Here is a 16,674-nt window from a genome sequence, read left to right as displayed (position 1 = left end):
TCTATCCATTTTTAGTCAACGCCTGCAGCATACTCTTAATTTCTGAGAGCACATACTATTATAATAGGATAATTAAATTCTTTTTTATACTCCATAAGTTAAATTGGTAGGGATTCAATCTATAAAAATTATAGGAATGTTGGAGATCAGTGACAATGTTTCTTTTATTACATTCCACTTGTTGCTAATTCCAACAGGCATACATTCCAACTGTGGTGTCGGGTAAGTAATTTAGACCTTTTGGATACTCAGTTCATACTTCTCTAGTGGCTTCATCTTCTACTATCTTGAAAAGTATTAATAATAACATTATTTACTACTATGCCCTCAAAGAGATAAACCATGGTGATTCTCATTCAAAGGTGAGATTTTAATTCTGCTTCCTTATTTTTTGTAATTTTTGTTCCATTTCCAAAAAAAGGTAATCAATGTTACTTTCTATTATTTACCTCTAATTTTAAATAAACATTCTTTGGTTTGTTTCTCATGGCTTTTTATCTTGACATATCTGGTCACTGCTTTGCTATTTGTTACTTGTCATCCTACCTATATGCTTGATTGCCTTTCATAGAATTCCGAGAATATTTTTAATAAATAGGACTTTAAAGATAGACAGAAATACATGTATCATTATCAGAAGTTACAAAGAGATATTACCTGTTTGTGGTCTTCCTTGCCAGGGAACTCAGTTGGCCCTGAGACACCAAAGTGTTCTTTCCTCTGCCCTGAAGTGTCTGAAAGAAATCAAAAAAAAACTTTAAGTTGTGCTGAGAGTATGATTATACAACCATGCAAGCAATTTGACATCCTCAGAGTCAGGAAATTCTCCCTCATAGCTGCCCAAATCCTTCCAGCTGCAGCAGAAGCCCATTTTAAGCTTGATTTTAGGACGGGGAAAGCATATTAGTTTTTGTTGCTAATAGTGAGATATCTAAGAACAAGCTACTTATGAAGGAAGGAGGTTTATTTTGGTTTGAAGATTCATAGTCCAACATCAGACAGACTGCATTGGTTGAAGCTGTTTGAAGCCAGAGAATGGCAGTGGCAGAGTGTGTGCAGTGGGTAGATTACACAGTGAGCTGGGAAGCAGAGATAGCCGCTGGGCCAAACTTGCAGGCTCTCAAGCCAAGCCTTCCACAAGAACTACCATCCCAGGGCACATCCCCGATGATCCCAGGATCTCCCACTAAGCCCGCCTCAGAAACACCATACCTGGATCAAGCCTTGACCCTATTAATAGCATCAGTCTGTGATTTAGGGACCTAACCATTGGCATGAATCCAGGCATCATATTCTCCTAAACCATGGTGGAGACGCACTGATCTCTTATTTATGGTTGGGGTATGGGGATAATGACAAGACACCACAGTGTCCTTAACTTCACTGTGCCTCAGCAATGAGGGGAGTAGGTGACAGCTTCTTGATGGTCATTCCTTGCCCACCACCAAAGGTGAGCCGGTATCAATTTCATAACCTCCAGCTTAGAGAGGGTTGAAAGGCTTCAGCCCCATATACCTAGCAGAGTGGAGCTGCAGAATGGAGAATTACAAGTGTCCTTCATGGCATAGGAATTTTAAATAATGGATAAGAAACTAGATCACAGTCAACTTAAGGACAAGTCAAGAAGGCTACTTTTTGTAATATAGCCAGTCCCCAACATATCATATATAAGTCACAGAACATTTCCCAATCAAAGGAACTGGTTAAAGAAAGCTAAAGGAACTGGGGAGAAAAAATTTCTGCAGTTTTCTCTCTTGCTTGACATGAAAAATAAATGCCACTGATGCAAAGTAGGACTGCTGAAGTTCTCGTGATAATGTAGCATTCAGTATTTTAATGCCAACATCATTAGAATTCAGGAATGGGATTTTTCTTCTCTGTGTCTACTATATACCTGCTTGTGTCTATGTATGGATGTGTGGTCAGATCGCACAAATATAGTATTAGTAAAAAAAAAAAAAAAAAGGCACAAGAAAAGGAGTATTCAACTCTCTCCTAACCAAAGTGAATGTGAATTTCTTACAGCTGTGTTCCCTTTTTGAAACGGTAATAATCTACTTTCAATGCTTATAATCCAGCTCTCCCCTTCTCGAAGCTCTCAGAGAAATCTGGAGGGTGGCATTTGATTCACAAAGGCTGGCAGAATGCTCATGGGCAGGTCCTTCTGTTTGAAGCAATTCCAGAGATGGCCTTCTGTGACAAGGCTTGAGATAGGACATTCCAGCACTCCCTACCAGGCAGAACAAAGCTCACATTTCACACAACTCCAGATATCCTTAAGCCTCCCAAATCACCTCTTGTGAATTCATTCTAAGCAAACAGACAACTGAAAGAGGAGACAAATCATCAGAAATCTCTCAGGTGCTGATCCACAAATATAAGGAGCCCAGGGAAATAACCAGGACAGTCTTGAAGTGATGCGACCAGAGAGGAAATGATGATCTAGTTGGCACTGGGGAACCTGTTGGGATAAATCAAATGATGGAAATGTCAATACTGAAGAATGCAATCTGTGGAGAGAGGACAACGAGGTGGGGGAAAGGAGGGCTGTGCCATACATCAAGACCAGCTCTTTCGTAAACACAGATGGATGGTAAAGGAAGTAGCAACACTGAAGCTTTACAAGTTAAGATAAAACAAATGTATGAAATAAAAGGGAACTAGCAGTGGGGCCCTCTGCCCACGACTAAGTCAGGATGAACTCACTGATAAATTACTGTAGCAGGAAAAAAAATAAATAACCGGACACCAGGTCCCCATAAATAAATGAAATGCAGCCTGCAAGATGATTCTCAGCATGAATGTCTCGTCTCTCGCCTTCTGAAGTATCCCAGCATTCTTCTCCCTCCCCTGCTTCTGACTCCCAAGGAAGCGTGAGTGCTAAGGCCCCTGTTCAACTTCTCGTCTTTGAGTTGATGACGATATTCTTAGTTTCAGTCTTTTCGGTCCCTTAGGCAGACTTTGACCGCTCCAGGGCTTAAGGGCACAATACAAATAAACCAAACATAAGTAAAATGCTAAGTGACAAGATCACAAAACTCTGCTACTCTAGATTTCAATTACTGACACATTTCTTAGGGGGATAATAAAAAGAGCCAAAGCCAGGTCATCCGGGGATTTTTGGAGCTGTGGGGCAGCTAGTTGCTTGTTTCACAAAGTGGAAAGGGCGGCTAGAGATGAGGCAATTTGGGCCCACTCAGGACAAATAAGGAAGAAATACTCAGGAATCTTGAGGTGAAGGGCACGTGGGAGTCTGACCTGATTCCATTTGCTATGCTGAGAGAAGCCTTATTTGTGCAACTTCTTGCAGATACACAAAATAGGGAAAAGGTGAGGCCATAAGAGAGAATTCTACCCTGAAAGTTAAAACTCACAAGGGAAAAATCTGGGAAGTAAAATTACGCTGTGAAATGTCATTCTCTAAAGGGCTTAAACAAGAAGTGTGATAAATGTTATTACTCTGCAGTGCCATAAGGGTGTTGAGGACTCAATCACTACTCCGATTTTGCCCAACAAGTGCAAGAAGGCAGTTACAGGAAAACAGACCCTGCCCCAAAGTGCTTTCAAGGCTAAAGGCTGCAAGAGAGAAGGAAAATGGGAAAACCACTAACACAGCCATCAAACTCATAAATAACTATGGATCATCGCTGCCTCATTGGCCTCTTGGGTTTACTGGCTCCACAAGGTCAGGGCAAGAAAAGAATGAATAAAGTTAAAGGTCAGAAAGGCCCAGAGCAAACCCAGTCAAGAACCAAAGGAAAACCAGCCTAAAGCAATCTTCAAGACCGATTTTCTGAAAGACCTCAGCAAAGCAGTCACAAGAAACCTCCAAAAGTCATTGCAAGATCAGGCAAGTGTGTCTAAGACTGGAGAAGAACAGCTGCACTTCTAATCTGGGATACAGATAAGAGCCTAAATAAACAGTTAGAAATTGTCACCCATGGGGATGGTTCCCAGATTTGGGATCACAAAAACTTTACAAAATGTTTGAGTGTATAAAACAGATACAATCACCAGTCATGTCACCATGGACTCCAGTTGCAGTGCAAGAGAAACATTTTTGATGAATTGATAGTGTCATTTCAACATTTTTCTCTTATTTAAGTGTCATCTTTGAAATGGGGCAGCATCAAGGCTGCATTATGCAGGTTATAATTTAACCTCCCCAGGTTATAATCACCCAGATGAGATCTGCCATGAAGGACCCATGAACTGGGGGAGGGTCCTGTGGGCATTCTAAAAGAGAAGAGCAGAAAGTGTCAGGACTCAAAGAGGGTGCTTGCATCACACACACTCCTTGTGTACTTTAACAGCTAGCTGGGAACAAAGAATGCTTTCTCAGACTGGCGTTGGCACATTGCTTGGGATGCCTGCGTCCTATATCAGAGTGCCTAAATTCAGCTCCTGGCTCGGCGTCTGATTCCAGCTTCCTGCAAATTCACACCCTGAGATGTAGCATGTGATGGCTCAAGTACTTGGATCCCTGCCACCTACTTGGGATACCTGGATTGAGTTCTGCCTCCTGTCTTTGGCCTGGCCCAGCTCTGGCTATTGCACACATTTGGGGAGTAAACCATCAGATGGAAGATTTCTCTCTCTCTCTCTCTGTCCCTCTCTCTCTCTTTCCCCTTCTTTCCCTCATCTAAATAAATAACATTAATGAATTAATTTTTAAGTTTTTTTCTCCTAGTGCAGAAGGCCACTTCCATGCTTAGTAAATCAAAGCTAAATGGAACACTTTGCACTCAGGTTGGGGCTTCCTCAGTAAGGATGCAAAAAAGTGCACCCTCACATACCTGCACAAACTGGTAGGGAAAGATATTACACACTAATTTAAAAATAAAGAGGGTGGGGGAGTTAGGTCATACTATGCACTTATGGTATCATTTTTGTTCTGTAAAAAATGCAGGAATGATATATATACATATATATAATGGAAAAGATCTGAAACCATTTGTAAAAATCTTTAACAGGGTTTATTCAGGTGAAAGTGGGAATGAAGAGAGGACTTTTACTTGATTTATGCTTGCATTTTTAAATTTTTATAATAACTGTCTTTTATTTACACCTTTGAAAAACCAACTTTATTTTTTAAAGATTTATTTATTTATTTGAAAGTCAGAGTTAGAGAGGTCTTCCATCTGCTGGTTCACTCCCCAAATGGCTGCAATGGCCGGAGCTGTGCCAATCCAAAGCCAGGAGCCAGGAGCCTCTTCTGGGTCTCCCATGTGGGTTCAGGGGCCCAAGGACCTGGGCCATCTTCTACTGCTTTCCCAGGCCATAGCAGAGAGCTGGATCAGAAGTGGAGCAGCTCTGCTGTGGCCAGGGAGTGCAGTGGAGGATGGCCCATGTGCTTGGGCCCTGCACCCTATGGGAGACCAGGATAAGTACCTGGCTCCTGCCATCGGATCAGCACGGTGCGCCGGCCGCAGTGCGCCGGCCGCAGCAGCCATTGGAGAGTGAACCAATGGCAAAGGAAGACCTTTCTCTCTGTCTCTCTCTCTCACTGTCCACTCTGCCTGTCAAAAAAAAAGTGGAGCAGTCGGGTCTCGAACCAGAGCCCAGATGGGATGTTGGCACTGTAGGCGGCGGCTTTACCTGCTACACAACAGCACCAGCCTCAACAAACCAACTTTAGAATTCAACCTTGGAACTTCCTAGCTGCCCCTGGTGGTTGCTTGTTAAAACAGAGTAACATTTGTTCGTTAAATTTCCATGAAACTCCTATGATCAAGAATTTACCTTCCCTATGACAGAAAGACCACATGGAGGCTCCAGGTTAAGGAGACAAAGGAATTGGACAATCACACACATGAGCCTCACCTGGATCCCAGGTCAAAGACAATTCCTTTTCTCTCTCGCTATAAGGAAAATTATTAAGATACCTACCTGAAAAAATTTGAATGAAGTCCAATAGTACTGTCAATAGTACTGTCAATTTAACTTAGTAATTTTGGTAACTAAATATGGTTAGAGAAAAGAATATCCTTATCCTTGGACTATAAACTTAACTATCTGGACAAAAAGGAGTATCTATATTGTCTTCTACTTTCAAGTCAGAAAAATACACAGATGTGAGTGTAGATATACAAATACACACCCAGCAAAAGCGAATGTGATCAAATGTTAACACTTGGGCAATCTGGGTGGCCATTACTGAAAATTCTCAGTACTATTCTTGTAACTTTTCAGTAAATCTGAAATTATTTCAAAATAAAGTTTTAGAAAATCCAGATGGAAAAAAAGGAAGAATAGAGGGAAGGAGGGAAGTTTGCCTTTCCTGTTGCTGACTGTCTTACAGAAGATGCTGTAGTCACTCTCTCCATTTGTTTGGTTAGTTGACTTTATTCATTCACATAGTCTGATCTTGTCAGTGAAATCCAATATATCTTCATAAAGGAAACAGAACTTTCACAAATATTTGAGACTCATTTAGCTGATAAACATCTCAAGATATTTCATAGGCAAATATGAACAGCGAGTGTGATTAACCTAACTTAGTGGTAGGTAAGAAAATTTAAGGAATTTGGATAAACTCATAAAATAAGTTAGTGAGTGGTAGGATTGGCCATGGAAAGCAAGTTTCCCAAAAGCCTCTTCAGTATGATATTTTAAGCCAGAATTTTGTGATGCAGAAGCTATTCCACACTGGAAAATTGCCCCTGGGAAGCTACAAGAGTTCATCAAAGGCAGAGGGGTAGAGTCCTCTGTCTGCTATGGTGAGACACTGGTCATATTGCTATGCACCCCATAAATCACAAATAATAATATCCTGAGGCACTCTCTTCTGTATTAAAAGATAAGAACTCTGTTTTTGTTTCCAGAACCATTGCTCGCTCTCCCTGACTCACATGGTGCATGTAATTCAGAAGATAGACTTCATTCAAAGAATGAAAAATAGGTGGGTCTGAGTCTCGGTGCCTCTCTCCATCAATTCAGTGAGCTGCAGAACGCTATCAGCCTTGTAAGTAGCTCAGCTCCCTCTAACAAGATGAATTTCTTTCCTAAAACGGGCTGGTACTTAGGGCTTCACCACAGTACTGTTAGCACCACTGTCAGGAAAGAGTGTGTTGATGTAAGAAGCCCAAATGTGTATTTATAGAGTGCAGGTAGACGACATTTTTGAAAGAAGCAAAAAAGACTGATATTATTAAAATAATGCGCCCAACAAAAAATAATAAGGAAAGATTCTCTGTGAACCCCATCAAGTGGAGAAGGAGGTGGAACTCCAAAGTCATCACCAAACAAGCACTGGCTCCAGAGGCGTTATGCAGGCAGCATTCTCAGGGACTGAAACCTTGTTGTACAAAGGGTACTCTGTCCATCAGCAACTTTAGCACTACCTGGGAGCTTGTGAGAAATGCAGAATCTCAGGCCTCCCCACAGGTCGTATTGTATCAGAATCTGTCTCCTAGCAAGATCCCCAGAACATGTGTATTACCCATTATTGGAATTGGACAAATGCTGAACTATAGGAAATGATGCAGTATCTGAACCAAGCCTAGGAGAAGCTGGGAAACAAACATACAAACACTGTTCTAAGGCAACAAGAACCACAAAAGAAGACCTAGTCTAGCCTGAACTGCACCCATACTGGCATCCATAATCTACCACTGCATCCCTCCACCTGGCCCGTCCTTCCTCCCTGGTTCCCTAAGTGAAAGGCAAAGGCTAAGCAGCCTATGGCCTGTTATCTCAGAAACAAGTGAGGTTAAACAGAGAAGTACAGTGTGATGCAGCAATCTCATTCCTGGGCATATATCCAAAGGAAATGACATCAATGCAAGGGCAAGTTTTGAAGTTCATGGAAAAAGGAATTAAAAGAGAAGTTTATTTTGCTGCAAAGTAATACTGAAATCCTTGCATAAGGAGTTTCCAAAAAGTTCATGAAAAAATGCCCACTATGAAAAAACTATAGAATATTGGTCAAAGGAAACCAAATTCAATTCTGAAGGAGAGATAAGCTCAAGAGAGCTATCATACAACTGTTGCCTGCTATTAATAGCCATACACTGTATTCGTGAAAGACGCAAACAGAGTAACTTTTAACTTTTCCCATCACAACCAGTGATAAGTATGTGGGGTAATGCATATGTTAATTGGTTCAATTTAGTCACTCCACAATTTATATATATTTCAAAATAATATGTCATATGCAAAGAATGTACAGCATTTTCCCATTAAAATGTATAATTTTAAATTAAAATAAAAATAAGAAATGTGTTCAAGTATGTAAGAATTATTTGCAAACCTCTGAGCTAGAATCTAGGCCTGATCTTGCCTGAATACCATATAACATAGGGCACCCCAAATCTCACTGGACTGTGAAACAAGACAAGGTCATGTTTTTTAAAATGACCCAGTTTTGTTGGTTTTGTCCATAGCAGGCCCCATTCCCTGGGGAGTTTCACACAGTAGAAACCACTATGGATTTTGCCCACCAATTTTGTCACCTGTCATTGGCATAGGATGGGTTCCTGGAAAATCTTTGTTAAGTGAATGTTGGCATTTCCCCCCGGGGAATTCTGGTCTGCCCAGTGGTATCTACAGGGTACCATTGTTGTCTCTAACACAAACTGCTGACCCTACCTGCATTGCTACCCTTATTAAGCACAGCTGTAATTTCTGCTAGCTAAATTCATGTCTACCCGAGTGCTGCTACCTCCCAACTAACAATGAGGAATCCAATTGGGCATTGCCAGTGGAACATCTGAGGGGCTGAGGCAACAGCTGTATCTTTCTGTCATTCTTTGATGAAAACATAAAAACTGCATGGATTGTACTACAATATCTAACAGAGTGGTGATGAAACCACTCTCGAAACTTGAACTTCCAGTTCATTTTCTTCCAAATACTCGAGAGTGGGCCACAGGCAGATTTGAGAAGAAGATATTATGCAGAATTCAGAATCCTGTCCCTCCTTGGAAATTTTAGATTTGGGCTTGTCACACGATCTCCTTCTTCCCCTTGGAATGAGTTCACAAAGATGTTCCTCAATGCTTATGAGAAACTATCCCCCATTATGCCACCACTCCAATTTGGCATTCTTACCCAAACTTATGTGAAACTCAGTGATGGACACAGCTTGGACTCCAAGTGGGACCTCCAGCTATATTTACAGCTGAGCTCAAAAGTATATTGTATTCTGTCCCTGTGGGAAACCAGGGTCAGCATGCACAAAGTAGCATTTTGAGATGGACAACTGGGAATCATACCCATCATTTAGAAGATTATTATTTCCAGCTTTGATCCAAGTGAACAAGTAGCTAAATATGTGGAGCAGAACCACACCACCATTCCACCCTCACCCTCTTTCTCATCCAAGTCTACCACCAGACATCTTTTAAGTCTAACCCAACCTAAATGGATAGGTGAGAGAAAATACAGAGAAGGCAACCGGACACTCAACCAAGAGACAAAGATAAGCACAAAGACAATATATGGGGGAAATCTTACCAAGAATAGGTCAATGGCTTCTATCTTGTTCCACCCTAACTACCATCCTTCTGTTTTACCATCCCACCCTCAGACAGACTAAGGAGTCTGTGGCAAGTCCATATACACAATAAAAGGCTTTAGGAAGGCATGTCCAGGATAAGAGTTTGTGTCACTAGGTTCCCTTCACAGACATTACATTGGGTTGAAGGGTAATCCAAAAAAAAAAAAAAAAAAAAGTGGCCAAATCCTAATCCAGTGTACTTGTGAATGTGATCTTATTAGAATAAGGGTCTTTGCTGATGGAATTCAAAATCTGGAAATGAGATAATCCTGATCAGCCAGGTAGGCCCTAAACCTAGTATCCTTATAAGAGACAGAGAGGAAAAGACACAGACACCATGGAGAAGGCCATATGAAGACAGAAGCAGAGAGAGGAGTTACACAGCCACAGCCAAGGCATGCCTGGAGTCACCGGGAGCTGGAAGAAGTAAGGAGAGATTCTCTCCTAGATCTTTAGGGGACAGTGCAGTTCCACTGACACTTTGGCTTCAGACTTCTGTCCCCCAGAACTGTGGGGGACATAATACATGTCTGTTGCTGTAAGCCACCGAGTGTGTAGCCATTTGTTAACAGCCTTGAGAAACTAATACAGAAGGCATCTATGCTTATAAGTCAGTGTTACCCCTCGGTTGCTTCATGATCTGACTGTATTATTTTTAATTGTCTGGAGACTAAAGGTAATTGAATTTCTGGAATGACTACTGTGTCACTTATCAAATGACTACTGTGCGCCATTGTTTGTTCTGGGCACGATACATGTATCATCTCATTTAATGCTTCTAACAATTCTGCAAATATAATATCACTAGCCCTATTTTATTCATTAAAAAAAAACAGTGCTTTGTCCAAAATCACACAGCAAATAAGTCTTTGGGGTAGAATTGTACTCTAGATTCTTATTTCTTTGTTCTTTCTTCTATACCACAACACAGAAACTAGGATTTTTAATCCTCCTATTTCTTAGCAAATTAAAAAAAAAAGCCAATTCTATTATAACTCCGATTCCACAGGAAACTAGATTCTGTCTGAGATAGGATATCTAGTTTCAGTATGGCCAGAAAGTGTCCATGTCAGAGATAGGGAGGACATGTGCAGGATGTTGTGAAATCTGTCTGACGGCTTTCTCGGGGCCTCTGGTGCTCTTCCAGGCCAAACACAGCCCAGTCGAAGCATCTCCCTTAAAGCACTGGCTGGAACCACGGCATGAAGAGAAATTACCTTTCACAACAGGAAGCGGCCTGTTCTGTTTAAGCCATTCACTCTCAAGTAGAGCCAAAAGAGGCTCCAAGTCTTTCCTGGAAGCCACCAGAATAATTCTAGATCCTTCCCTACGTCAGCCTGTCAGGAAGTAAAGACATGAAAGGAGAAATTCCTCTGTTGTCTGTAAGTAGGCTTGGTCTCTGACCCTTTCCCCGCATGGCATGATTTCCAGTCTCCTTCCATCTGCTCCATCCTCCACAAATGCACCATTCTACCTGCATTTCACTTTAAAGTGGGCACCTAGAGCCATCCCCCAGGCACAGCCATGGTGTAGCTGGGGCTGAGTCACTTTCTCCCTTTAGTTGTTCCCTGTCTCCCTCTATCTTGACTTTTTTCTTCAACCCCTCACCCTCCTGCTGATCCAAATGCCATCTGTCTACCAAAGGGTGGTGCAGCTGATAGCAACACAAATGCATTAACTCTCTGAAGTCTGTCACCAACCCACTCACCCACCTGCCACCAAAGGCTCCCACTCTGAAGTCGCGATGCCATCAATCAAGTCAGTTTCATGTTCCACAGCCCACACAGAACAAGGGAAATTAATGACACTAACTGTTCTTGCTACAGAAGCAACCCAACTAGACGGCAGGAAAGGAGCACTTCACTTCCAGTCCTCCTGTAAGTAAAGGGGTGGTGGGGAGAAACACACACACAGGAGACACAACAAACCAGTTGCCTGAAGGCCATAGCAGGGCTTTTCCTCTGCTGACCTAAGTAAAAACTAGGATTCCTCTTTTCACTCGGTGCTTAAGCATTTCACAGACGCAAAAAGCAGTGAAGACCCAACTATTTGATTTACAGTCTCAGCCCAGCCCCTGTGGTTTGCAGACCGGGACTTCCAAAGCCAACCCAACGTGAACGGATGCGGTACTAGACGGGAGAGGCCTCCCTGCACCATCCATCACAGCCTCTCAGCGGCTCTGCTTCATTTCCTGCCCACCAGACCTAGGGAGCAAAGACTAGTTGTGTTTCCCCCATCTACTCACTCTCTCTCTCTCTCTCTCTCTCCCTCCCTCCCACCCTCCCTCCCTGCCTACCCCTTTTCTCCTACTGCTCCTTTACTCCTCATTTCCCATGTCTCTAGGCTTACTCAGATTTACAAACCCTACTTATTTGCTTCCTACCTTAGATTCCTACCCTCAGCACTATTTACACAGAATCAATGAGGAGTGAGTTGGAATTAGGACTTTACAGAGCTGACTGTAGGACCATGGTTCGCCTCCTATCTTCCAGAGACCCAGGGTATCTCTGGACCCACTCCAGGGTCAAAGGGAAGGCCTGCAGGCAGGCTTTAGCCCTTCTTGCATTTCCTGCTATTACATGTAGGAATTCTATGGAGTATTTTCTTTATTAGCACTATGTTTCCACTAAAAAAAAAGAGCAAAGTTTCTACAGGAACATGGTCTTCTCCTCGCTTATCTCCCTCTGACCACAAAACACACAGAAAAAGATGTGCGCCTTCTCTGCTTCACCCCGAAAGAGAAAGAGCAAAGAGAAGGCTTTGTGTTGGGCAGAAAAAAGCCACATGCAGGCAGAGTGTTTATTGCCCCCAGCTTCTCCCAGTTCTGAGAACGACACAATATCAGGGCACTCAGGGTCATCCAGTTCAGCCCTTCATTATTCAGATGTGAAGATGGAAACCCACAGTGGTTAATGGTTTGCATTATTAACTTAGAAGTGAAGTGGGTACCACAATTTTTATACATCATTGGCACTCAGTGTTGAAGAATGAATGTTTATGTACTTATAATTTGCCAATATACACCCAATTCATTCCAGAAAAGAGTTCAGGTGATTTCTAAGAGACAAAACAAACAATGACATTTCATAGGATGAGAAAAAAGAACGAATGGATGTGATTAGAGATTTTTTTTATCTTGAATTCAAGCTCCAAAAATTTGCTCTTTGCTGCCCCCAGTACTTAAGACTCAGAAAATTTACATTCCTTGCACTTTTCCAGGCTGTTCTAAATTCTGAGTGATGAACAATTTTCTACTTGGAACTTTAAATAGCTAGTGAGAAGCCAACGAGGACTTACAGGAAAGGAGGTTTCTTTGTGGGCAACATCTTGCATTTAGGTGGATTCTGTTTTGATTTCATTAAAATTTATTTGCTTTTCTCTCAAGACCAGAACCTTGTCATTCACATTTACTGCAGGAAAATAAAGTTGGGTTATGACAAACAGCAGGCCAAGTAGAGGGCCTGAGGGAGGTCATGTGTTGTAATTGGTTTGATCTTTGTGTACAGTTATCTTACAGATGGCTACAATCTCACTTCTCTGGGATTTGCCCATGAACCAGAAATGATGGTATCACCAGAGATTGTTAGAAATGCAGAATCTGGAGAGGATGCTGTTGTACAGAGGGTCAAAACACCACTTGGGATGCCTGCAGCAGGGTGCCTGGGATCCACTTGTCATCCAGCTTTCTGCTAATGCACTAGGAGGCAGCAGATGATGGCTCAAGTACTTGGCTTCCTGCCATTCCTGTGGGAGACCTGGATGGAATTCCTGGCTCCTGGCTTCAGCCTGGCCCAGCCCTGGCACTTGCAGGCATTTAGGGAAGGAACCAGCCAACATGTCACCCAACCCCACTGAATCAGAATCTGCATCTTAGCGATATCTCTAGTCCATGTGACCACACATCCCAGTTTGAGAAGCAGTCCTCAAGGGCATTCTTGGGCTCACTGATGCAGACGTTTAAAATACCACCATAGAATAGCTAAATAAAGCCTGAACCAGACAGTTGGAATAGGCCACATCAATGAGAGTGGTTGTCGGGGAGCAATTTGGGGTTGCTTTCTGCTCCTTTGTTTCCAGAGGTTTGTGTTGTCCCCATTGGTCTTCGGTGAACATATTTAAGGAAAGTCAAATGGAGAAAAGGTGCTCTTGCAGCCAATTTTTGTAGTCATACCTTGGCGTTACATTGACAAAGACATTCGCCCCCAGGGGGCATAATTGTTCTTGAGAAGTGACTTTGACTTGGAGAAAACTTTTGTTTCCAGAGATACAGGCAACACAGCATGGAGTAGAATAGAAACATGGCGATTATCCAGTTCATTTACTTGCTGTACACAGCCAAACAAACCAATCCAGGTAGTGCAGGCCACAAAAATCATTCCAAGGAGCCTGAGTTATCCAGATTCACTGCTAACATTGTTCAGATGAACTGGATCACCGCCATCCTTGCACGTCCTTGTTGTTTTACTCATAATGCAAAGGGAACTATGCACTCCCCTGCCTAAGGGTGGGTATGACAAGGGGAGGGGTAAGAGTGGGAACCCTTGCACCCAGAGAGCATCTGACAAGGGGTGGCATGAGGTTTTGGCAGACTCCAGCTGCATTGCCTGCAAAGCAGCTACCACATGGAAGGCAGGGCGGCCTGCCAAAATATAGACACGGGGACCAACCAAAGGATAATTGCTATAAATTCCTTACAGGGAGCAAAGACAGAGATGTCAGCAGAACATGTCGCCTGGCTGGGGAGCAGCACACAGGACTACAGGGTAGAGTCCGACAAGAAAGAGAAGATTTTTTTAAAAGGCCAAATGTGTTCAAACAAGGTATGGCAGGCCAGCTGGAAGACATGTCAGTCAAGAACCAGACTCTCTGCTCAGAGGTATTTCTGTCACTTGTACATGACAGCTTCTCAAAACTAAATACAAGGGGGAATTGCAGCTAGATTTCCTCAGGGCATAAAGAATGTTTTGATTGCAATTTAGGAAACCAGCAGATTAACTAGTATTTGTTCAGTCTTAAGCGGCAGGCCCCTTTTCAGGTGCTTTGCACAAATTGGCTGTTGTGGGGAGGGTGGCTAACCTAGAGATGCAAACACTCTGAGTGGGTTTTGTTTTGGCTATAGGGATCGTTGGAGTTCCTGAAAGGGGACGCAAACATTTACAAGTATTTTTTTTTCCTCTGGGAGCAGAAACCATAGTTTCCATCAGATTCTCAAACAGACCCGTGGTCCCCAAAGGTTAATAATCACAGTCAGCAGAATGAACTAGCAAGGATGGATGAACTCACATCTATCGAATAGTCTCTGCCAGGCCCTGTACTTGGCAACATCATCTGATTATTCTAAAAACCCTATTGATATCATCCCTGTTTACAGTGAGGAAAAACAAGGCAAACTGTGAACAGGCAGTCTTAGAGGCAAACACACCTAGTAACTGTAAGTCCAAGAATATAAACTCAGACCTATTTCATCCATTTTTCCAACATTTTTCCATGACACTATGATGCTTTCCAGGTACTTTTTTGTTTTGTTTTGTTTTGTTTGCTTTTGAAGAGGATGCAAGATTAGCGAAAGAAGGTGTCAAGGAAGATCAAGGTGGCATGGTAACTGGCTCCTGCAGAATGCAAGTTGAGTTTAGGCCTCTACAGGTAGAAGGAAGGGCATTCTAAATAGAAGGGAAAAGTCAGGAGAGGCCAAGCAGGGAGAAAGGAGAGGCATTATCCGGGGACATCAGCCTCCCTCCTGTTGACAAGGGAGCTTCGTAAAGACTTGAGAGCCAAGTAAAAGTCATAGGACTAAATGCATCCAAGCATTAAACATGTAGCCCATTTAGTCTTAAATTTCCTGTCACCCAAACCCCAGTGCAACCAGAGGATAACCTCTCCTCTCAGAGACCCTGACATTAAGCCCAGGAGCTGCTTAATGCTAAATATTGATTCATACAAGTGCATTTTGTTTATTTCTAATGCATCCCAAGCAGGGAGAGCAGGTTACTGCGGGGCAGGAAGAAGCCGAGAGCTTATCCAGGGCCACTGGAGCCCAGACAGTAACACGCAGCCTCTCAGAAGGAAAAGCTCATCAGTTAAGTGTGCGGGATTTAATGCATCCCCAGTCCCCCAAGACTCCTCCTGTCTCAACATAAATAATATCCAGAGACTAAAATATTCCATGTGCACCACACCACTTACTCGGGCTTTTAGACATGCATCGACTATACGGCGGGATCCTGCTGCCTTCTGAAATGGAAAAGCCACCCAACAAAGGGAATATTAGCCTGGAATCCCATGTAATTGAATTGTGGTTTCAAGCCCTGTGATTAACAGATGGCAAAGTCTCATCCCCGTGTACTTGCGTCCCTCTCCTTATCCTAGGAGACATGCAGAAGTCACCACCAGCCACAGTTTTCAGTTATTTTTAGGAATTCACTCTTTTCACGAGGAGCCATTTCACAAGTGCTATTATGCTCAGGTAATAACCCCAAGGATTCTTGTTATTGCCTTGTAAATGAACTGAAGTGCATAACAGGCCAAGCCTCTTCAGGATCCCTGGACAGGAATTCCTGAGCTCTTTGCTTCCCATGTGTAGAGGGCAAAAGAATATGACAAAGATAAAGGCGCCTATTATTTCCCTTGATTCCATAGATCATAAGTTCCTGTAGGGCAGGGAGAGGGTATTTGGCTGATTGACTTAATATTTATTGAGTCCTAATTATCTTCATGGACCACAGAAATAAATCTATCAATAGACTTCATTACAGGAAAAATGTATTGCTCTCTTCAGAAAGGGCCAAGCAGGGTTCCCTTTGATGTCTTCCTTCCTCTAAAGTGATTAACAACTTGAAAGAGCAGTTTCTGTTCTAAGAAGTATATATATGAGCAGAAAACACAGCATTCTATTCTATAAAACTGGAAGAAAACACTCTCCCTCTCTGAAATAATGAGGTGGTGAGCAAGGGAGTTGCTGTGCAAGGGGGCAGGGGAACTCATCTTCCCTGAAAACATTTCACTTTCAAAGCACACAACACCAAAAATCATCTCTAATTATGAGATGTCAGACTTAGGACTTCTCAAACTGTGGTTTTTCTCTGGAATGGAAGTGCTTACATAAGGAACCCTAAAAATAAGGTTTTCAAAAGCACACACAAAGAAAGCAAACACATTTCTAACACAGTTTCTATGAA

The 16,674-nt window shown here is 42.5% G+C and overlaps 1 long non-coding RNA gene across 1 annotated transcript; it reads left to right on the top strand.

Moving 5' to 3' along the window:
- Nucleotides 1-247: 247 nt before the first annotated feature.
- LOC127483219 (uncharacterized) lies at nt 248-15,425 on the top strand. The gene is made up of 4 exons (XR_007909306.2): nt 248-362; nt 6,825-6,964; nt 10,647-10,881; nt 14,197-15,425. It is a non-coding gene; the product is annotated as an uncharacterized lncRNA (long non-coding RNA).
- Nucleotides 15,426-16,674: the final 1,249 nt, after the last annotated feature.

Source organism: Oryctolagus cuniculus, chromosome 8 (genome assembly GCF_964237555.1).
Source record: "Oryctolagus cuniculus chromosome 8, mOryCun1.1, whole genome shotgun sequence".
NCBI classification, from domain to species: Eukaryota; Metazoa; Chordata; class Mammalia; order Lagomorpha; family Leporidae; genus Oryctolagus; species Oryctolagus cuniculus.
The sequence above is the reverse complement of the archived record's forward strand: the minus strand, read 5'-3'. Positions and strand labels throughout refer to the sequence as shown.